This window comes from Aricia agestis, chromosome 12 (assembly GCF_905147365.1).
Source record: "Aricia agestis chromosome 12, ilAriAges1.1, whole genome shotgun sequence".
Taxonomy (NCBI): domain Eukaryota; kingdom Metazoa; phylum Arthropoda; class Insecta; order Lepidoptera; family Lycaenidae; genus Aricia; species Aricia agestis.
Window position 1 is genome coordinate 5,679,326 of NC_056417.1, and position 25,168 is coordinate 5,704,493.

General features: G+C 36.2%; 1 protein-coding gene across 2 annotated transcripts in view; it reads right to left on the reverse strand.

Moving 5' to 3' along the window:
• LOC121732200 (rhomboid-related protein 3) overlaps positions 1 to 25,168 on the reverse strand; it is a 154,915-nt gene that overhangs the window by 11,570 nt on the left and 118,177 nt on the right. Inside the window, exon 1 of one of the 2 annotated variants that reach the window (XM_042122001.1) lies at positions 2,704 to 2,932. The exons of the other annotated variant lie outside the window; for it this stretch is intronic. The gene's annotated coding sequence lies outside the window, so the exon portion shown is untranslated. Of the gene's footprint in view, positions 1 to 2,703; positions 2,933 to 25,168 lie in introns of those variants that run through there. 2 annotated transcript variants of the gene reach the window in all.

Sequence of the window (25,168 nt, forward strand, 5' to 3'; positions counted from 1 at the left end):
ACAATTATTGTACTGGATCGCCGCGGCGTTAATTATTAAGCTATTTGGAGTAACATAGCTTTTGTGTTTTCGTTTTAATGACGATGTAATGTGGGATTATCAACTTTAATAGTCTTTTGTTATACTAAAATAGCAGCTTGCTATCTTTTGATGTAATTGGTTACTTGAGACCCGTGAAATAAGAAATTAATTGCCAAAATATGTTTTTATCTATGTTATAATTTTTTTAATTAGCACTTATAAGAAAACAAGTTAATATCATATTTTGTTTTCCCATTAGTCAAACACACACTGATGATGCCCGCAACTTCGTTGCGGCAAAATTCGTTTGCCAAAATCGGTTCAGCGGTTTAAACATGAAGAGGTAACAGACTGACAGACATTTATAATGCATGAATATTGTAAGTTTTGTTGAGGAGACTGAAATCAACCTACTTCTGAAATTAAATATTGATTGAGAAAATATGTACTTAATCGCAACTTTTCACGGAAAGCAGTTGACCGTTGACCCGGTCAGTTCGGTTATTATTTTACGGTTGATAATTAAACGGTTAAAAGCCGAGGATACACTATTGTAGGCACGTGACCTGGGAGCGTTCCCACGCGGCCACCTCCACACCATTATGTTCTAATCTCAGTCTTTGCATTGCGATACCGTGAAAGTATGTTACATTTTCCTAGCGGGAAGCTAATGAATTGCAGAATTGAGACAATGGTCTTTGAACTAACGTTTTAGAATTTTTTCAGAGGTTGCCAGATTAAAACCTTCGCATACATTCCAATTTCCAGGGCTACCAATTGTCAGATTTCATAAAAATTATAGAGCTTCTTAGTTTATGTCTATTATCATTTCTAACTTTAAACGATAAGATATTAAATCCGTAAGAAATATTTGTTCTAATTTTATAGTGCCAGATATAAATTATAATTGAAATATTTTCAAAATAATCGTCCCACAAAATAATAATGTAAGACGTAAGGATTATAATATCATAAACATTTTTATGGTTTCATAACTCATAACCATTTGTCTGGTTATTGCAAGTAGTCGTACAAATCAGAGTCAGAGGACTTAGGTATTTTTGCAGACAGCTTTCCGCCATTGATTATTGAGCCTGTCGCGACATGTTTGTGCAAATCTGTTACGATCATATTTTATAGAGGCCAGTAGGGATCAATTTTTCTTAATCCAAATTCAACTATATTATTTATTTACATAATAAATATTATCTTCATTCAGTGATTGTTGATATATTTGTAAGTGTTGCGTGTTTTATAACAAAAACTAACACAATAGGACATTTCTATTTTTTTACATTTTGACCAAGTTGAATACTGTCAGCCTTCTTACATAATTTAGGTTACCTTGTAGAATTTTAGTGACCGCTTTATTGATTTCGTGTTAAATTATTCGATAAGACCTTGTAGTTAGCTAGTTTCCGGTTACAGATAATATTTTTAATATAAAATAAAGCAATTATGTATGAATATAGTTGTTTCAATTATTATTTTACAGGGCAGTGACTTGTGAATTTACAACATTGGATTGTATTTTGCAAAATATACTGTCACGGAACGCAATTTCATCCAAATCGGTTTAGAAATTAGAGATTGAAGCGATTGAAAGAATACAGATTACAAATATAGAATTAAAGACTGAATTTTGATTAAAAATAAAAAATAAAGGTTGGAAACTAGAGAACTGAAAATCTAGTTGGTAGTTAGAGAGTCGCACAATAAAAATATTGTGCGACTCGCTAACTAGATTTTCAGATATTTTTGAGAAATTAAACCGTATTTTTGACATCACTAAATAGTTAGTGTGTTTAATTTTAAAATCTTAAAAACATAGAAAATTGAGTCAGATGTCAGATTATGTTTTTTAAAGATAAAAGGTTGTCTGGCAGAAACTGCTGCTAGCAGTAAGACCGCCTATTTGTACATATTTTTCCTTTATTGTGTTTTTTAAGTTTAAGTTTAGTTTTAAGTTGTACAAATAAAGTATTTTCTATTCTATTCTATGTTTATGTATTTTTTTTTTGTTTTTAATGTGATAATATGAGTTACATTATTTTCGCCACTTATAATATAGATAATATTATTATATCCCCTGGAGTCTGGACCATTTTGCTCCTTATGACAATAGCAATTTATATAAAACTATGCAACACAAAAGTGCCATCCCTAGCACAAAAATTTATAAAAATACAGGTTACTGAATTATTACAATAAAGTGGATCGAACTAAAATCTAACAAATGAGAATAACATTGCATTATAAAAATGATATCTTCGTAATAAATATAGTCAAGAGAAACATCGGTAATGTAGTCTAAGCTTTATTTTAATCCTTTTGAAAGAAGGTGGAAAACTTTTACAGCTGACAATTTTTTGTTTATTTTTAATTTGATGTAATTTAATCATTTTATTTTATCTTTAACGAAAATAAATAAAGTCATAATAAAGTAGTATTCGTTGTTTAGGGATACATACCTAAAAGATAATATTATACGAATAAGTTTCATGAAAATAATAAGTAAGTACTACAATAAAACTGAACCCAGGATTTCATAAGATGGTCTCAAATTAATGTTACAAGTGTTATATTTTTCAGAATTTTAGTAAACAATACAATATTCAAAAATTTTAATAAGTTGTTAGTTGACGTAAAAATTTAAAAACAAGCAAAGATTTTCACACTTACCCATTTTTACAATTATAATGAAATGTCACTTCAGTATAACATAATATTCACAACACGTATATTGTCACAGTTAAAACGAGGTAGATAAAATAAAACGTAATAAATAAAATAATTTTAAAGTTCGAACACGATTACGCGAAACCAATGCGCCGGTTAAAAGCGGAACCGACACAACCTCCCTCGTCGAACGTTCCGCGCAGACTGATTCGATTCGAGACGCGAGAATCGAATTCGAATTTCGAGTTCGTCTGCTCACTCGTCACGCCTGCTGGATGGCGCTGCGCTGGGTTCTTTTTTTTCGGAACATAAACTTTTTTCTCACCCCGGCCCCCGCGTTGGACGGTGGTACGTGAGTTGATATTTGAGAGGGTGGTTCCGTTTCCGATCGTGCGTTGTTTTAGGGTTCCGTACCCAAGGGGTAAAAACGGGACCCTATTATTAAGACTTCAATGTCTGTCTGTAATAGCTAGAGAGATGAAATTTTCACAGATTACTCATTTCCGTTGCCGCTATAACAACAAATACTAAAAACAAAATAAATTACACTGGTCAACAGTAGTTTTGCTGCCTGAAAACTAAAAGCTGTTTCTGTAAGAACTTTGTGCCCTGATCATAATATTATGTTTCTAAGAAATTTTCTTTCTATCAGCTCAGGTTTTTAAGATATTTCATTCCAAAGTTTCAAAAATCTCGAATTTTAGTCTATTTCGGAATCACTTTACAGCTATTGAAATAATTTATTTTTATGAGTTTTGATAAAATATTAGTAAATAATATACTTACACATCTATTATTTAGATCTCTAGATTTTCATGAAATTTAGTATATAGGGGGTTTCGGGGGCGATAAATCGATCTAGATCGGAATCATTTTTAGAAAATGTCTTTTTATTCGTGTTTTATTGATAATCGATAAACTGAAAAATTTCCGACATCTATTGGCGAATAATAATACTATTTTGTGAGCAACTAATTGCTATAGCGACACAACAGCTTTTTTTTATGAAATAAGGGGGCAAATGAGCAAACGGGTCACCTGATGGAAAGCAACTTCTGTCGCCCATATTCACAACACTCACAGACACTCGCAGCATCAAAAGAGCTGCAGGTGCGTTGCCGGCCTTTTAAGAGGGAATAGGGTAATAGGGAAGGGTAGGGAAGGGAAGGGAACAGGGGAGGGTGGGGAAGGGAATAGGGTAGGGGATTGGGCCTCCGGTAAACTCACTCACTCGGCGAAACACAGCGCAAGCGCTGTTTCACGCCAGTTTTCTGTGAGAACGTGGTATTTCTCCGGTCGAGCCAGCCCATTCGTGCCGAAGCATGGCTCTCCCACGTATAGCTATTCTAGCAGATGGCGTTGTTAAATAACACGAAGTCAATGAGTGTTTGCTATACCGAGCAAAGCTCGGTCATCCAGGTACTATCAATAATGGCAGCAGATAGGCACTTGATATTTTCGCATAATTAATATTAATAATAAAATAAAATAAAAATGTAAGGGGGGCTCCCATACAAGAAAAACATAATTTTTGACCTATATTTTTGCTCTATGACGATTGACGGTACGGAAGTTTACGGAACCCTTCGTGCGCGAGCCCGACTCGCACTTGGCCGATTATTTTTAACATTTACCTTTATTGAATTTAGTCAATTGTTCGTCGTTTCATTATTGCTGTATACTGTGCAGGGTGGTGCAGGGTCTTTTCTCAAACCAACGATATCAATACTTTTTAATACGTTATAAAATATTATAATATTTCTATGACTCAAACTTGTATATTTTGATATTGAATGTAATTACAATTCAAAGGTGTATTAACTATTAAGTACCTACATCCATACTAATCCATACTAATATTATAAATGCGAAAGTGTGTCTGTCTGTCCGTCTGTCTGTCTGTCTGTCTGTCTGTCCGTCTGTCCGTCTGTCTGTCTGTCTGTCTGTCTGTCTGTCTGTCTGTCTGTCTGTCTGTCCGTCTGTCCGTCTGTCCGTCTGTCCGTCTGTCTGTCTGTCCGTCTGTCCGTCTGTCTGTCTGTCCGTCTGTCTGTCTGTTACCTCTTCACGCCCAAACCGCTGAACCGATTTAGCTGAAATTTGGCATATAGATACTTTGAGTCCCGGGAAAGGACATAGGATACTTTTTTTACCGGAAAAATGTACGTTTCCCGCGCGATAAACGAGTTTTGGCGCAACGGAGTTGCGGGCGTCATTTAGTATTGTTATAAATTATAATATTGTGAATTAAGTTAATTAAATGTTTTAAAAATACTTTTATGTTCTAAGGATCTATAATGATTAATGATTTAAATAACTTTTTAAGGGATACTTCTCACTGTTAAGACTCCAGTTCGAATTCCAGGCAAAACTTGCACATCGTATCCTAATTTCCTAATGGGCTCGGACTATTTACTTCCTAACACAGTAGCAATTTATATTCTCTCTTGGGACTAGGGTAAAGTAAAGAGAACTGAAAAGTGGCAGCTCTTAAGTCTTAACCCTAGGGAGCGATTGGGGGTAAGCAGCGATGACGAGATTTTTTCCGTTTCTAATATAATTTTACTAACGTTATCGTGTTAACTATACTGTTTATTATAGATAGTGTTTATTTAATAAATATAATTAGATACTGTTTCAAATATGGACGTTCACTAAAAATCGGATGTAAATGCCTTTTCTTTAGAAATCTGAGAAGAACATAAGTATAGGTCTACCAGAATCTGATGGCAAAAAGTGAGAAAATAAATTGACTCTAGCAATCTTCCTTATAGCGGCTTATTCTGTGTTTCACACACAGAATAAGCCGCTATAAGGAAAAAAGGATCAAAATGTTGATCATGCAAATATATAAAAATTTATCCAATGATCAAGGATATTTTTTGAAAATCTTCCATAAAAATTTGCCATCAGATCCTGTTAGACCTAGATACATATTATTATTATTTAGGTCCTACTTCCTATACAAAAGTCAACACGTGTTTCGACTTATCTATTGTAATTTGTAGCCCAAAGCCATAGGTAATAGAACAATGATTATTTTTTGTCTCATTAGGTATTATTTAGTTCACCTAATAGCGAAGCATATGGTCGCAAGTCGAGGTAAAACAATTACCGCGCATCTGTTTCGACTTATAGGCAGTTTTCTGTAAATAGCAACAAAAGCTATTTAATTTTCACCCGCGTACCTGCAATAAAACATCTGGCGCATTATACAAATATGCGAACTAGTGTCCTGTTTGAGTCGGAGGCACCGCATTTTTTTAAGTGGGCAGCCCTTAAATTAGGTTGGACTCACTTTTATTATATCTGAATTTGAAATTTTATAAAATGATGATGAATCTAAAAGTATTATGATTTATAATAAATTAAAATCATTCCCCTTTTGGTTTCGCCGAAGTCGAGCAAAATTGCTATACGACGTCCCTTTATGTATATGATATAATATGCCTTTATTATAATCGTATCGTAAAAGTAATTTATTAAAAACTGTCTAATGCTTTTCTCTATAATTCTTGTAAGTAAAGAATACCAGATAGGATCGAATAGGTATAGGTTTATCGACGATATACCACACAAATGACATAATATATATTTTTTTTTTTATGAAATAAGGGGCAAACGAGCAAACGGGTCACCTGATGGAAAGCAACTTCCGTCGCCCATGGACACTCGCAGCATCAGAAGAGCTGTAGGTGCGTTGCCGGCCTTTTTAGAGGAAATCGGGTAATAGGGGAGGGTAGGGATGGGACGGGAAGGGAATAGGGGAGGGTAGGGAAGGGAAAAGGGTAGGGGATTGGGCCTCCGGTAAACTCACTCACTCGGCGAAACACAGCGCAAGCGCTGTTTCACGCCGGTTTTCTGTGAGAACGTGGTATTTCTCCGGTCGAGCCGGCCCATTCGTGCCGAAGCATGGCTCTCCCACGTATATATATTTGAAGTCGAACATAAAAACGATCGATAAAACAACAGTTCGCTAATTTAATGTAAATACGAAACACCATATGGGTAGCTTCGATCCCCAAAGACATTTCACGGTTAGTTACCGACAAAGGCCGCAGGTGGACAGCAGAAGGTTAATTCGCCCAATATTTATTCGCAACATGCAAGCAACATGGCGATTGGCGCCCACAAATCGTACGTCATTACAAACGTCATTCCCAGCGGTGCCTGCACTAATGACGTGACGTGTGAAGTGCATTAGAAGAGCATTTGGGCGCTTTTTTATGAGTTTTTTTGTGCGTATTTTTGATGCGATCTAATGGATAAAACAGGATAAAACCGTCTGTCGTTTGAGTTTAATGGACAGAAAGAAAATTTAGAATAGTGCGAAATGATATTATGAAGGTTTTTAATAAAAACCTTCATAATATCATTTAGCACTATTTTTATTGTCTAGAACTCTAAGACTCTATATCAGACGACACGATATCGAATGTCATGTCGCTGCGATAAAATATATTCGATGTGAGGGGTAGGGAGTAGGGACATTGTCGTATGACTTGTAAGACATCTTACCTTTATATCTGTCAATTTTTGTCTGATGAATACTGTCGGACAAATAAAGATGAAGAAAACAAAAGTACAGAAAAATGCCCTTTTGCCTAAATCACAATAGTGTTTCGATTTATCGCATCGCATACTGTGTAAACGCTCGTTACATTGTTACATATTTTCCAGGAGTTCCCTCAGCTATGAATTATGATTTATGATATTATTTATCATCGTCACCCTATCGCCTCCCTGCACCAACCCAACCATGCCGATCTTGGGAAGCCCTCATCTTCCCAATAATTTTAATGTTTAATACCAGCCCTGTGTGTAACTTGGTGCTCTGTCGGTACACGATAATGTCTCAGAATAAAATACCAGGAAGTACACAAAACAATTTTCCACCACTTCGTGGTAGAAGTGCGACGAATCGGTGCAAATTAAATTGTTTAAACTATAACACGGTTTGTTACAAAAGTGATAAACCCGTGATCCGTGAATAATAGATGTAATTTCGCCATTATTCGTGACTACATTCTGTTTAATAAAATTTCAAATACTGCAAACAATGCTTATTTGCCATTGACTGAAAGCTCCATAATAGATAGCCATTAGCCATGATAAATCTATAATATTATATGCAATATGCATATACAGGCTGTAACAAGAATAAGTGATAATACTTTAGGGTGTGTACGTGTTCCTTGTAGAGAGTTCTCTGTGAAAGTAGCAGCACTGAAAGACCAAACTTTTTTTTACTTTTGTATGGGGATTTCAGGAAACTCGTGACGCTTGGGCTCTTGCCGATACAAAAGTGAAAAAAAAAATTCGTCTTTCAGCGCTGCTACTTTCACAGTGAACTCTCTACAAGGAACACGTACACACCCTAAAGTATTATCACTTATTATTTTTGTTACAAACTGTATAATTCGTTTATCGCGTGGGAACCGTACTTTCATCCGGGATAAAATACTTTTCATCCCGGACAAAAGTACGTAGGGAATAAATAAAATATAAAGGACATAGGATAATTCCTACGTCCTTTCCCGCGAATCAAAGTATCTTCATACCAAAATTTCAGCAAAATCGGTTCGGGCGTAAGAAGTAACAGACAGGCAGTCAACAGACAGAAACACTTTCACATTTGTAATATGAAATATCTATACATTTATACATCTATACTGCTATACATCTATACGTCTATACATACTACATACATATAAATAAAATTGGAGTGTCTGTTTGTAATATTGAAAGAACCGTTTTTTACTAAATGCATATGAATGTATATAGGGTAGGTACAGACACCAAAACAACATTTTTTACAATTTTTGTTTGTATGTCTGTCTGTCTGTTTGTTCCGGCTAATCTCTGAAATGGCTGGAGCGATTTTGACGGGACTTTTTAGGCACATAGCTGATGTAGTAAGGAATAACTTTGGCTACTTTTTAACCGACTTCCGAAAAGGAGGAGGATATATTTCACTTTTTCTATAAAGGAACCTTTAAAACGGGATTATTTTCTCTTTTTTATTATCTTTGTTATCACATTTTGCTGACGCGGGCGAAGTCGCGGGCAACAGCTAGTTAGTAGATATACTTAGATGGATTATAAAATTTAAGCCACGTACAAACGGCACGATTAAAGCAATCGCGCAAACACAGTTAAAATATCGACTGCAGTAATTACGAGCAGTTGTTAATATTAAACGTATCATTATCGTTAATTTTACCGTTTTAAAATACTTTAAACTGTTTCACTAACGACCGCGGCATATGCCACCACGTCCGCTGCGATATAAAAATTTCGTTAACTTACTAATAAGCAAGTCATCCCCCTAGTAAATGCAGTTAGGGTAAAGTTCCTGCTCTTTTCTATTGAGTTTTTCATATTAAGTATATCATTGTATGTATGTATAAGGTAACCGACTTTTAAATTATTAGAGCCTTTTTGTTCTAAAATCTAAGAGACAAATATGATCCTAAAATACCTTGGACACTTAAAGCGATTGGTGAAAATAATCATGAGATTTAGTTACAACTTACAACTTATAAAGATCATAAATATATATACATAATAAAGTTACAGCATCGTTTGCGTAACATAACAAAATAGAGCTATCGTAGGAAACAATTCATAATAAGAACCTAAAGCTAATTTACGTGCGAAACAAAATAATATAGATTGGGTAATATTAAATTATAATTTTAGGATAAAGGTGGTTTATATTAAATCGTTTTTAAGAGGCCTCGTAGCATGTAGTGGGGTGGGCTGGTCTTATAATGAGTCGGCTCTTTTGTGCTTGATTTAGTACCTACTGCACACAAATTGGAGCTTAGTCAGATGGCGATTTGCAGCCTCATTAAATTTAGAAAAAAAAAAACGTTTGCAATTTGAATTTTTGCCAACTTTTTTATTTGCCTACTAAAGTACTTAAGTCACGGTCCAGGGCCACAATAAATTGATCTTGACCATTATTAGAATCAACAGTGATAACTGATAATAATAATAAATAAATAATACTTATAAAATTATACTTAAGTAAGTATAGAGTATAGTATAGACAATAAAATATCTAATACTAGATGACGCCCGCAACTCCATTGCCCCAAAATTTGTTTATAGCGTGGGAACCGTACATTTTCCGGGATAAAAATTATCCTATGTCCTTTCCCGGGACTCAAACTATCTCCATGCCAAAGGACCATGCGGGATTTTCTATGGACCCCGTCCCCACCCTTCAACGCGATGGATGGATGCGTCTCGATTTGTTCACTGAGACACTGAGAAAAAAGTAATTTTTTGTTCAAAAATAAACACCTTTTTTTTTTTGGAGAAAAGAAAAAAAAGGTGTTTATTTTTGAACAAAAAATTACTTTTTTCTACAAACAAAAAGCTTAACAGGGTTCCGTAGTCCTCAAGGAACCCTTATAGTTTCGGTCTGTCCGTCCGTCTGTGTGTCTGTCTGTCTGTCCGCGGTTTTTCTCAGAGACTATAAGGCCTACAAAGCTGTAATTCGGCATGTATGTGTCGTAGGATGATTTGATAAATCCGTGTTTTCGCGAAATCCCTAGAATTTTCGCGAAAATTCGATTTATCAAATCATCCTACGACATCGTAGGATGATTTGATAAATTGAATTTTCGCGAAAATTCTAGGGATTTCGCGAAAACACGGATTTATCAAATCATCCTACGACATATGCATATTATCTGTAATGCCGACAAAATGGTATATAAAATCTTTAATTTTTTTTATGGTACCTCCCCATACATATCAAGCGGGGGTGATTTTTTTCCGCGTCCATCCCATCGTGTGGGGTGTCGTTGGGTACGTTTTTAAAAAATATTATTCAGAGTATTCAAAGGTCATTTTTCGATTTAGGGATCCACTTGCGAAATATGAATTTTTAAAGTGGAAAAAATCGTTAGAGTCCAGTGTCCCCCTTCCACTAGCTCAAATTGTTTTAGCTCAGGTTTCAGACTCAGGTTTAGCTGTTTAGCTTAGGTTGCTTCTGGAAATCTGAAAAATTCGCGGGAGTAGGAGATATTATGCTGAATTTAAAGGAAAACTATCACGGCTAAAAAAAACTTCATAAGTAAGTAATTGAGTAATAGTCGATCAACTAAAAAAATGTGTTCGAAGAAGTATAAATAAACTTTTCGTTCAAATTCTTTTAAACATAACTGAGATGGTATTGTTAGTAGTGTAAAACACGTTATAAAATATGTACATTCATTGACCATACAAAAATTTCATGTAAAAACGAATGACGATTTAATTGAAGACAATATAATATTAATATGATCTCCATATTTTAACACTATTTATTTGCACACTAAGGAAATGCGTATGTAAAAGATAAAAAAATAAAATAAAAACAATATATCTAAAACCTAAGGTGGTGGCGGCGTCGTATCGTGGCACGGCGCGGCATTGCGTCGTCAGCGTGAAACGATACGACGCCGCCACCGTGACACGTGACGCGTGTTCCGACTTCCGGAGCCACGAACAGTGCGCCGCCCCGTGGCCCATTTAGTTTGATTGAAATCTGACAATATTTCCACTACGCGAATTTGTTTGATAGGTATTTCACATGCCTCGTTTAAGTTTGGAACGCCATTTTTCGGAAGTTTCACCCTGAATAGGGACGCGCGGTGCACCGTTCGCGTCACCGGGACACTGTGCGGCGTCGCGCCGTGTCAGGGTGGCGGCATCGTGTCGTGGCACGATGACGACGCCGCGCCAAGTTTGATGGAATTGCTCTGTAACCCCACGTATTTGACAGATGTCGGCATAGTAAAAAAATCTCTATTCTAGTAGATCTTTCGAATGACACCTGTTTCTGCTCTGTTGGTTGGTGGGGACGTTTCTTCTCTTAGTCCTTTCAGCAAAATCGGTTCAGCGGTTAGAGCGTGAAGAGGTAACAGACAGACAGACACACTTTCGCATTTATAATATTAGTATGGATTACAAAATTCTCGTGTCACGGGGTGCGTGGTTGAACTCCTCTGAAACGGTTCGAGCTCGACCGATTTTCGTGAATTTTAGCGAGCATATCGGCTAGGGTTGAGAATCAGCAATCAATAACAACTTTTTATATTGATAAGTGAATTTGTTGAAAAGTAAGTACTTACTTAAGTATATCAAAACAACTCAAGTCGAGACTGATAGCGATGGACGTTGCCATGGTGACATACTTATTTAGTCACTTCAATAAAATAATATAGGTAGGCGAAAATCGAAATACTTTATACGGCAAAACAACATTGCCGGGACAGCTAATAATAATAATAATCTATCGTAATTCGTAACGCCTTTTGATATTAGATCTGTCTTTTCGTACGAGATAAAGCCTGCAACTTTTTGGCGCTGAAATTCGTTTACCGCCGAAATAGTTATATAAGTAATACTAGCTATTTGACCGAGCTTTGCTCGGTATTCGATGAAAATGACATTTTCTAAAAATGATTACGAGATTCCATATATATATATATATATATATATATATATATATATATATATATATATATATATATATATATATACAAGAATTGCTCGTTTAAAGATATAAGATAAGATAGGTAAGTACTCTAGGGTTATTATAGATTATTATAGATCACGTTAAGACTAATAGGAGCCAAGAAATAGAGGAAAATGTGGAAAAAGCGGGGAAAATTATTTGAAAGGGCTAACTTGAACGCGCTTATCTCAGGAACTACTGGTCCGATTAGAAAAATTCTTTCAGTGTTAGATAGCCCATTTATTGAGGAAGGCTAAATGCTATCTTATCACGCTAAGACTAATAGGAGAATGTGGAAAAAAAGGGGGGAAATTAATTGAAAGGGCTTATCTCGCGAACTACTGGAGCAATATTTATGTTATTTGGCACAGATAAGAAGTAGACCACGTGAAGTATCATAGGCTATCGATTTTAATCATTTTTTCAGTGGCTATATATTATATACCCGTGCGACGCCGGGTCGGGTCACTAGTAATTTTTTTATCCCAGGTTAATTAAAATAAAAAAATTATATGTCCTTTTCCGGTACAACTCAAAATTAACTTATCTCATCTCCATGTCAAATTTTCACTTATAATACCACAAGAGCTTCAAAATTATCGGGTATTTCCCGATAGGTTCGTTGCAAACAAATGAAGGAGTCAAGTTTTTCAGGAGGTTTCAAGTTTAACCTGAAAAACTTGACGACTTTATTTGTTTGCAGGGAACCTTGAGGGAAATGCCAGATAATTTTGAAGCTCGTGTGGTATTCGGGGGATTATTTTTCCGTCCCAAATGTCGGCCAATAGAATTAGAATTTGTTTTTTATATATAGCAACTACCAGAGAAAATTTTCAAAAAATTATGAGTATAATACCATGTAGGTTGTACCACGTGACGTCGAATGGTGCAATTCTATTGGTCAATATTTGGGTCGGAAAAATAATCACAAAAACTTGTCAGCTATGTAGAGCTAACCGAGCTAACCAGTTACCAGACACACATACTTTTTCACATTTAAAACATTTCATACTAATCGCAAGCAACTTACAAGTGTAAAATTTTGGTACTATGTGAATATGATTGTTTAAGTGACAAAATGAGGCGGTCAAGGTCGCGACCTAATAAATGATGAATCGTTCAATCGTTCACCGTTTATTTTTATTTCAGACTAATCGCTGCATCTTTAGTGAATCATACCTGATTTCATCACACGTAGAAATCTACGTGTATTGGTAATACGTTTAGTAGGTTACGGATACAATAATCTAACTAGTAAATATCTGTTATGTGGGAGTATAGTACTTTTTTCTGCACGATATTTGATAGTTGTTAAAAGCTGTATGCGTTCCCATCTTCTACTACTACCACGAAGTGCGCTAGAGTCCGGTCGCGGAATACGTCAAAATTCGTACATTAACCCGCTTCTTGTTTTGTCATTGCTCGAAAATATTGCTATTAATACACTTTTATTCCACTCTATGAAAACAATCTATCAATATGCGAATTTATAGGTACCGAAATTTATCTCAAATGATTTCCTAAACGTTTCCCAACATTTTCCTCGATCTCGAACAGGAACTTAAGAAAGTGATTCATTTGTGCTGTCAGTGACTCATACCTTATATCATGCTATTGACCGGCCTTGCCTATACAATTACGTAGGCCAATCACTTACATAATATTAGCAGGCCCATATATAAAACTCTAGTTAGCTCATTGAATTTCATGAACTATAATTTAGTATTAGATCATGGTTTAATGTTCCAAATATAATCGGGCAAAAACCCACGCTCACTACACAGGTAATCGCTAATAGCATAGTATAAAGCAGTATATAAATAAGTCTATGGTATAAAGAATTCGGCCATTTTGACTCACTAATTTATTGCAACAACCGCGAGAATACATACGATTAGTTACAGTTCGAATTTTAAACGAAAATTCTATTTTCAAAACGGAATCGAAAAGGGAAGTGCTTTAATAATATCCGCGGGGCATGGATGTGAAGTGAGGCAGCGATAATCGAGTAAACCTATCATAATAATATCGATATTTTAATACATTTGCATATAATTATCGCGAATCGCACGAACGCTGGCGGGAGAGCTACTGACACAAGATTGGGGTCAATCACTCGGTAGTTTACCCCAATTTGGATGAATTTAGTCGATGTTAGATTTGATGGATACGTAGATTGTTTAATTTATCAAAAACATTTTAATATTGTAAAGTTATAAAAATTAAATAATTAATAATTACTTATAGCTGCATATAGGCAGAGTAGACAGAATGATAGAGTATGCCGTCTTAGAACTGATGTTGAAATTTTTAAATTTGACGTATTATGACGAAAATCGTCGCTAGGGTTGTTAACTTGTCACCTACGAATTTAAAACTATGACATATTCGCTGGACGTGTTCCTCTTTGGTCGTATTGTTGTTTATGTTTTGGCACATGCGATTAAAATTGACAGAATCTAATTTTGAAATCTTTATTTTAAATATTTAAAAATAAATTATATCAGCCAGCGCGAGGCACATTCCGTTCATAATCCTAGTGAAACCCGACGAATTTGACAGATATTGAAACCTGTCCGTCTCTTTGCAGTCGAACTACTGGTCGTTATGTCTATTGTGATATAGGTGAACCGTGAAAGCTTACTTGACACTTGAGTCTATAAACTAGAGCAAGAAAAATCTTAATTCTTCGGATAAAATAAAAAGAAAATAGCTGGAAAAAAAAATGTTTGTCTTTCAGAGCTGCTACTTTCACAGTGAACTCTCTACAAGGAACATGTACACACCCTAAAGTATTATCACTAGTTTTTGTTACACACTGTACATATTGTTACTAAATACTATGTAGCGATCATATATTTTGTACTAGTATTCTAAGAGGAAACAGCAACAAAATTGTATATTAAGCAACGGTGCATTCAGATATGACGGTAGTATTAAATTGTCTGTGGTCATGTTGACAGCTGAGAATGCGCTGTCGCCTAGAGCGCTGCACGTCAACTGTCAGCCCAACAGCTGCTGTCAATTTCGCACTAAGTATATGGATGTGAAAACATTATTCAAATTTTTTAGATGACTACTTTTGATTTTTGAGCGATTTGCGTGGAATTCGGTAGTGCTTTTATATCTTGACTCTCGATACCTAATACATAGTTTCTACATATTATCATTAGGTATTAATTATTATTAGTTATTACGCACAATCTTTTGCAGTAAAATAATAATAAAAAAATTAAGAAACATAAAAAGGAAAGGTTCCTTTTTCAAAATTGTTACATTACCATACGAAAACACAAAGGAGAAAATGCATACTCGGTGTTTAAGAAACAAGCCAATTTGTTTCAAAAGTCCGCACTCCGCAGTCATTAACAAAACCACCTGCACCACACCATATGATAAGTACACCGCAGCTTAACTCTAACCGGCAATTATTTAAGGCAATAACATAATGCACTTTGTGTATCACGTGCTTTGCCACAAACCGCATAATATAAAAAAAAAACTATATCGGTTGTTCCATTTTTAAAACGCCGCGCCGCGCCGCGTCGAGGCGCCTAATTGTGATGTTAATAACTTTTAAGTGGTTATAATAAAATATTTTATATTTATTGATTTATTGATAAGTAGGTAATTAATTTGTAAATAAATAGTTATCTAAGTTTATAATAAAATGACATATAAAGATAAAATATAGGATGATCACTCACAAGTCACAATGTGGTATAAATTATTCATAGAAAAAGAATTCATAACAGATATTGTTCTCATTTACAATAAGAATGTGCTAGCACATGCCTCTTGTTGTAATATTAAAGAATTTAAAACAATCTCTGTGATGTACAATAACATAAATTTTGTGTCACAATGAGATTGCTCGGAAGTGCCTTTTTGTGACGCTACATACGCTACGGCGACAATCTACGAGCTACGGATTCATTTACAAGAATGTTTACAAGTACAAACTTTGTAAGTTAATTGGACTGCGTTATGTGAACAAATTAAGCGACAAAATTGAAAAAAAAAGAGAACTATGAATGCAGATCGATTCCATTAACTATAATATTATTGTGGAGTATTCGTTCCCGAGTTTCCGATTTAGGTATCTCGGTATGAAAGTGGCATCAAAATATTTTTTGACAAGGTTTTTGTTCTTTTTTCAGACGAAGGTGCAGACTGCAGTAGATTAAGATGATCAAGATATTCTTATAATAAAAAATTACATTCCACTTTACATTTTATTTGTGGTATAAAAAGTCATTGACGATTGTAGGGTCTATTATAATTGAAATCGTAACAAGGATTGTATCTGGCGCTGCGACGAGAGCGGGCGACAATTCGTTGCATAATGATTGAATGATGATCAATTTTTTTTTAACTTTAAAATGTATTTCAATGCAAATGAAATGCCGCGACAGGTGACGTGCGGCAGTTTCGATTGTTTTTTCCAATATTCAAATATTATGACGTTTTTTCTCGAAGGTTTTTGTACCGCGGGTGCGTGCCAGGTGGTCTCAGAAAAAATCTTTGCTGTGACAGCTTGTGCTGAGGTGGGGTAAATGATTCGTCATAAATATATGCACATAATTTCATTAAATTTTAGTTTTAAGCGTCATACATTTATTACCTAGCATTTAGGTAGAGAAATGGAAAACTTAGAGATTCGGTTCAAACAACAAAGATGGCGATAAAACATTGATTAGTTGTAAAGTTAAAGCTGAAAAAATCATTAGTCTTTTTTAGCTCTACCGTAAGCCTGGAAGAAAAAAGCAGATCTTTAAGCACAGTTTCCCTAATTCCAAATAATAAATATTATTCTTATTACAAACTAAATTTTAATGCGAATTTAAGGGTCATTGCAAAGTTATTTTATTTAACCTTTTTTTAAACACTTTGGTAACCACAGTTATTTTGGGGGTAGGCAACAAAAAGTTGTAATAAAAAGTCGTGTCGGAAGCACATCTGACAGCTGTCTCGTGCTCCGAACCCTTTGGAAAGTTAACGATCTCCAAACTACCGAAGACCTACAAGTACACAAATTACATAGTTCTGCTAACTATATTACTTTTTTTTCTACACTTGAAAAGATATGAATATTTTCATTAAACTCTAGAAAGGATTTGTAAATAACTTTATACGTTTGTGAGGCTGTGGAATCTGGAATCGCGACATTTTTTTAATTTTTTTTCCGAGATAAATCAAGTGGCCAGTTCACAGTTGCTATTTAATAGGGCTGCCTGCATCGGATAATATCTTCGCATTATACATAATAATTCTGATTCAATAACCTTTCGACTGAATTCATTCAACCCATTTCGTTTGTGTAAATTATTAAAAAGTATTGATCCGTTTCAAAACTAATTCCCTGAGCTCAATCAACCGTTCGAGGCACTTTAAACCCGAAGAAAGAAAATTACACTTAAACTCCCTCGAAATTGCTACTTCGGAACTTTTAATTCAGAAGTTCGGGATCGGTAAACTGGCGCTTGGCGTGTGCGCGGGCGCACCTGCCGCCCAATTATCTGCCGATTACCCGGCACGGAACCCTTACAACCCGTCCGGCACGGAACCCGGGAACTCGTCCGGCACGGAACCCTTTACCCTCGGGAACCTCGCGCCAGCCCTGCCCGCGAACCGCGGACCGCGTATTGTTCGAAAATTGTGTAAACGGATAAGAGCCTTGTGACCACACATGGTTCGATTTTTATCTCATAATTGCGGGTCTCGCGTTGAATCCTTCATTAGGGGCGGGTCGGTGCGGGGTGCGGGGCGGGGGGAGGTGCGAGGGGAGAGTGTGAGGACACAATGGGCGCCCCCCGCGGTATTGTGCGCTAATGTATGCGCGCGCGCCGGCCCCGCGCGAGACGCACCAACACAAACATTTCAACGCATCAAATTTATCGTCGCGTCGCGTCGTGTCGCAGCGGCCCGCGCAAAAAATGCCCCATTAAGATGCTGCACGCTGTTTAATAAAGTCATTTGTTTGTGCAATGTTTACGCATTTAAGAGGATTCCACACCGCCGTTTTTCCATACAAACGCTGTCCCCTGTTTCCTCCCTGGATAATGCCGGTAGAGTTATGATTTTTTTCTGAATATCTATGGCCACTATTAGTATGTCCCTATGTTTTCTTTTTTTTCATAATTTAATTATTAAAAAAGATAAGAACGTCCAAAATCCCAAAAAAAAGGCAAGATTTTCCTCTGTGTTTAAACACCCAGAAAACAAATATGGCTAGAATATACAAAAAAAAAACTTTAATTCTTAATGAAAAAATTACTTAAATTAGTTAAGTTTTGGAGAAGGAATCAGCGGACAACGAATCGAAGATTTTCTGTTCTTTTATTAGAACCTTTGTCGTGTTGTCTCTATGGCACTCTGCGGTGGGAGACTTGAGATTGGTGAGACAGCAATACATTTTCAAATACCTATTTTCAATTTCTCTCGCCCCTAGTGTATCCTCTTAAATTTTCATTTTCACACGATTGTTTACGCTGAGTGCTAAAGTAATATGCTGGTATTGACCGTTCAACAACCTGTACGACTATATTAGTAATATGTAATGTAATTTATATGAATTACAAAATGATACAATTCTATAATCGCAAATTGAGTAACGATTAATGTTGGAATTGCATAATATCATTTTTTTCTCCCAAATAAACGTTTGATTGCTATAATTATGGCGCTTATTTGTATTTAAATTTTCAGACAAAGCTTTTAGCGCTGCACCCTGAAAAAAAGAATGTAAAACTCTTCATAGGGACTGACTCTTAAATATACGAAGTCGTATGAGGATGACTCAGTCGTAAGTTTGAATATTATAATATGTAAACTAGTTCGCTGTAGACAATTAGTGTGGACCATTAGAAGAGTTATTGTGTTTGAATGTGTGAATAAATTTATTTACATATAATATTATACAAGGCATACAAGAAAACGAAAACACACATACTAAATTACAGACATAACAAATTAGAGAATACGAGACATAAATATTTATCACTTACCTAGTTTATAGAGTACTAGATATCGTTTCCAAGTGTATCTAGCACGAACCGTCCACTTTTCGGAGGTAAAAACTAACTTTCCGGGGACTTCATACTCAGCTCAATCAGAGGCCTTAGGCCAGCAACGCACCTGCAGCTCTTCTGATGTTGCGAGTTTCCATGGGCGACGGTAGTTGCTTTCCATCAGGTGACCGGTTTGCTCGTTTGCCCCCCTTATTTTATATATAAAAAATGAAGATGCAAGTAATTGGGGAAATTTTAATTGGGCTACATCGAGTAACGAATGTTCTACATCTCTAAAGTAACAACGAAAGTCAAAGTAAAAAGTAAAAGTGTTTGTGACCGATGTAAAAGTACAGTCGACCACCCAGTTGTTCCCTCAATTGCAAAAACTGCATTAGCATACGTCTCCGATAGCGGCCACCGAGGGCACAGAGACGGGAATATTGGACGAGATACATGTAGACCTACTTATTTATTTGCACAAAATAAAATACGTGTGGCACTCGACGGAGACTGCCGGGGTATAGCTAATAACTTATAGTCTGCACGCATACGTCTAGTTGAACACGAACACGGTGCCGAAGTCTGCCGAACTGAAACGATTAGAGTTTAGACGATGCACGGAAACGCCAAACTCTCTGCCGGTCGGAGTACGGTGTGTTAGGTTTATTTTCGTTACGGAATTTCTTGACTAGGTCGCCGCGCTCAAGACTGCGATAAAATCTATGCTTAAAAGAAACATGATAATATGATTTTTGCAAATTGATAAAGAAGGGCTTACGGTTCATGCGGTTTTTTTGTAGAAAACAAATATTTAGACGTGGGAGAGCCATGCTTCGGCATGAATGGGCCGGCTCGACCGGAGAAATACCACGTTCTCACAGAAAACCGGCGTGAAACAGCGCTTGCGCTGTGTTTCGCCGAGTGAGTGAGATTACCGGAGGCCCAATCCCCTGCCCTATTTCCTTCCCTACCTTCCCCTATTCCCTTCCCTTCCCATCCCTACCCTCCCCTATTGCCAGCTATTCCCTCTTAAAAGGCCTACAACGCACCTGCAGCTCTTCTGATGCTGCGAGTGTCCATGGGCGACGGAAGTTGCTTTCCATCAGGTGACCCGTTTGCTCGTTTGCCCCCTTATTTCATAAAAAAATTAATTTACTAAATTACCAGAAAAGAGAACAGAGAGGAAAAGGGTCAGGAAAGGGAGAGAGAGGAAGACTATAATATTTTTCTCTCTAATCGTTTGTTACGTAATAATATTATATTATTATTATTATTATTATTATTATTATTATGTAATAATAATAAAACAGCTCTTCATTGCACACCAAAATACAGATACAATATGAATTATATATACTTTAACAAATATTATATTTATTGATGTACAAAAGGCGAACTTATTGCTAGTAAGCAATCTCTATCAGTCAACCTTTTGTAGATAAGATTTAAAATAGAGATACAAGAAAATCGTGTAGGTGCACTAACTAATCTAACTGTAACTAAAATATACGTAGTTATAATACCAAAAATGCCTGTAAAATTGATTAGGTTCACATGAATTAGAGAGGACAGAGGAAGATACTACAGCTTTCCCTTTATTCCCAAAACATGATGTGCCTAACCGACACTTGTCTCTAAGAGGCAACGCTTAAATTGACGTTTTTTGTATCGATATTAGAATTTCGAATCATTGCCGTGGTGTCTCGTCTCGTTTTACTTTTCAGTCTGAACCATAAAGTTAATATACCTAGCGGAATAGAGCAACAATCTCGAGCAGTCAAACAAAGCCAAAATTGGTTTTCATCTGTGTGAAAAATATGTGTACGTATACACTTACACATGCATGATTGAACATGAATTCTACGAGATTAAATTGTCGACGTGCGGCACGTGCCGACTGGACGTCAAAAAAAGAGTGCTGCTGTCATGTATCACACGTCTCTTTTTCCACGCAGTATTACTGATAGTGACATCTCTCTTGCTTCGGCCTTTGTTTCTCTATTCCGCTAGGTATATTAACTTTATGGTTTGAACTAGCCCTACAAAAACATCAAATTAAAAGCAACTCTGGTCATTCTCGATCGCATAAAACTAGAAACCCACTTTAAATCGCGATGTAAACAAGGGAACGGCCTTCAGAGTTTATTGCTCTCTGAAATTTATTTATTGTGATACAGTCGGAGATTTATTTATCCATAGTCAATCGAACCAGATTCAAGTATTTATTAACCCGCGCTGCGAACAATTCTTATTTAGTTTCCGACCTACATTGAAGATCTTTTGAGGTTAATACGACTCTACTTTTTTGCAATGTTCTGTTTGTTTTTCTGGAGCATTTATTCCGAACTAGATGACGCCCGCAACTCCGTTGTGCCGAAGTTAGTTTATTGCGCGGGAACCGTACATTTTCCGGGATACAAAGTATTCTATTGTCCATTCCCGGGACTATACCAAATTTCAGCAAAATTGGTACAGCGGTTTGGCTATAAAGAGGTAACATACAGACAGACACGCATACTTTCCCATCTATAGCATTAGTATCGATACTCAAATTGTTATCATTTGGATTTTATACAACAACGAGCTTTTGCCCGCGGCTTCGCTCGCGTTAAGATGTATTATTATATACAAACTTTCATCCCCTATTTGAACCTCTTGGGGTTGGAATTTATCAAAATCCTTTCTTAGCGGATGCCTACGTCATAACATCTACCTGCATGGCAAATTTCAGCCCGATCCGTCCAGTGGTTTGGGCTGTGCGTCGATAGATCACTATGTCAATCAGTCAGTCACCTTTGAGTTTTATATATATAGATAACTAAATATTATGATAACATTTGAAATTTTAACAGATTTTTTTTAAATTTGAGTGTGATCACTGCTCTACGTTCGTAGCTCGGGGGTTACGTGACGGACGACCACGCACGGTGTTTTCGTGTTTGTAGCTCTGTTTGATGTGTTCATTGTTTGTACGTTTAAAACAATTATTAAAAACATAACTAGCTGACTCGGCAAAAAATTATCATAAGTACATTGGTTACCTATTTAGGGTATGAAGAATCAAGGCAGTTTTGAAAGTGGTTGGAAAAAAATCAGCGAGAGTTTAGATTACAGAGGTGCGTTGTGTAGTGCTGTATTTACTGAATAATTATAATTATTCTAATGAAATATTCTACTTACAAATAAAGCTTTACATTAAAAAAACAAACTTAATATGTATGAATCCTACAGTAGATACCTAGTAGATACCCAGTAGACGGTAGATACTTATCAACGTACACTTATTCATACAAACTCAAAGTATTTTCGAGGGTCGAATGGTGAACCCGAGCATCCAAAACGCATATAATTTGAGCTAACAACGGGTCGAAAACTGCGACCAATTAAAATACCACAAGTGTATCTGAAAATTTCGAGAGTCATTTCAATACTTAATTGGTCGGCAGATGCAAATTAGAGACATTGTCCGGACACCTCCGATCAGATTTTTAATATTTACAAACTTGCTGCATTCCTTTAGATTCGTAAAATAATTTCTACCGAAATTCCGACGAACAAACTTTCTGAAAATGACCTCCTCAATTTTAGCGGGTTTTTTTTTTGGATTTTTGGATTTTTTTAAAGGTACTAAATAGATTTTGGTGAATTTTGGCATGAGCTAAGGATATATCCTTAGCTCATGCCAAAATTCTATCCCGGCTTTATATTTTCTATCCCGACGAAGTACACTTTCTATGAGGTAGTGAAATAACTAAGTTTTACCCGTAGAACCTAGTGTAAAATCTATATTAATAAAGCTTACGAGTTTGTTACTTTAAACGCGCTAATTTCACGTATTATTCAACCGATTTTTGTGTGATTTGGCACAGATATAAAGTAAATTACGGGGAAAAACATAGGCTTATAGACTTTCATGCGGGAAAATTTAAGAATTCTCAATTCTTTATACTAATAACGCGGTCAGCGGAACCCTACTAGTAGTTATTATACCTAATTTGAGGCAAGAATTGAGGTAATGACGGTCGGAGCCTCTTTACCTTAGCTACGCCCCTGTCGGCTAACTAGTTAACCAAAAAACCAGTGAGCAGCCATAATTAAAACCAACAAACGCTTAATAGCAATCCGTTTGTTCTGTGCGACGGGCGTGCGGCACCGGACACGCCCCTTTAGGGTCGGTTAACATTGCAACGTGACGCGTCGATGCAATGGAATGATGCACTTTGAAATGACCCATTCCAAACTAAACTTTATTCCTACAAAAGAAGATACACGTTATTCAATTGATTGTGTGCGGGGTCGGGCTGTTCCGAATAGCTCATTTAAAGTTCGTCGCAAATCGCAAAGCCTCGTATCGTTGCAATATAATAGACCCACAGGATATACCTGCCCTATATACTCGTACTACGAAAATCTATTGCTTGATCGAAGGCTTAGATGCTATACCTATACAGGTTGTTAGGGTTAACACCGTTATCCTTAAAACCATCAAAATATGAGCCAGTCAAAATGAACAACTTTTTCTATGAGAACAATGCTGGAAACTCAAAACAAAATTCCGTCTTCATACCCATAGAAATTGCCCGGATCGGCCATTTGTATGGGTATGACGACGAATTTTTTGAGTTCCCACTTCCCAGCATTGTTTTCATAGAAAAAGTTGTTCATTTTGACTGGCTCATTTGATGGTTTTAAGGATAACGATGTTAACCCTAACACCCAGTATATGTATATAGATTTTACTAAATTTTCCGTACCTTCTTGTGCTCAAAATAATATAAAATCTCCCGTAATCGTACATCTCCCAATAAGATTAAGCTCTTATAGTATAGCCAAAAGCTTTCCTCGTATTCTCTACATTGGTAGTTGGTACTACATATTATATTCCAGTAGTTTCGGAGACTATTCGATGAAATAAAACAATCTTAGGGCCTGTTACACCACTTCCCGATAAGTGCCGAATAGGCTATCCACCACTTAACTTGACAGATGAAGTATGGAGAATCTGTCAAAAAAGTTGTGAATACGGACGGCACTTTATCAAAAAGTGGTGAAACAGGACCTTAGTTTTTGTATCAATTTTACAACATTAGTATCTATAGATTTACCCTGTTATAGCTATTAGATACCTAATGCTCAGTACTCAACGATTTTGCTCGATCGAGCAATCACGTAGAGTAAAACCCATGGCTTTGGCTTTCGTCCACACATTCAGCATTGCTCGATAGTCTTACTCCAAATCGAAGGAAATTAGATACATTTAATTCCATCGAGCCGGCTCGATGCGAGCCTTCGATCTGTGAGTTTTGAGGTCCACACGGTGGTTATTGCTCGATTTGGAGTAAAACTATCGAGTAAAACCGTATGTGAGAACTTAGCATTACAGAACTCACACGTTGTTAGGTACGCATAACAAACCTACACCTAATTTACTAACCTACTCCAATAAAATGTATGTGAAATATTTTAATTGGCTATTAAAAAGCGCATATATCAATAGACGTTTGGGGAGACCAAGGAATTGATTTGTGTAGTATGGGGTCTGCCACGCCCCTTCATTATACTCTCGCCGCGGGGTCCAAAGGTACCCCATGATGTAATTAACACTACGGTCACCGTGGTTCCTATCGTCAAAGGTGTTGATGGAATTTGCAAATCTATGGTGATTTATGGGGTTAAAATATTCTCGTAGATTAAATCATAATACCAGGTAATTCTACGGTGTAATCAAAATAACGATCCACAAAAATTCAAACTTATTAAAACATTAAATGAAGTTCTGTGCCTCTTATTCGCGTTTTAGAAAGCATAATTTAGGGTTATTCTTGCTTTATAAAAAAATCGTTATTTTTCTGACTATAAATTTTATGTCGTGTTAATATTGTAGCAGTTTTCTATTATTATTTAAATTTATGCTTCTAAGGCCATGTTTAGGTAATAAATTATT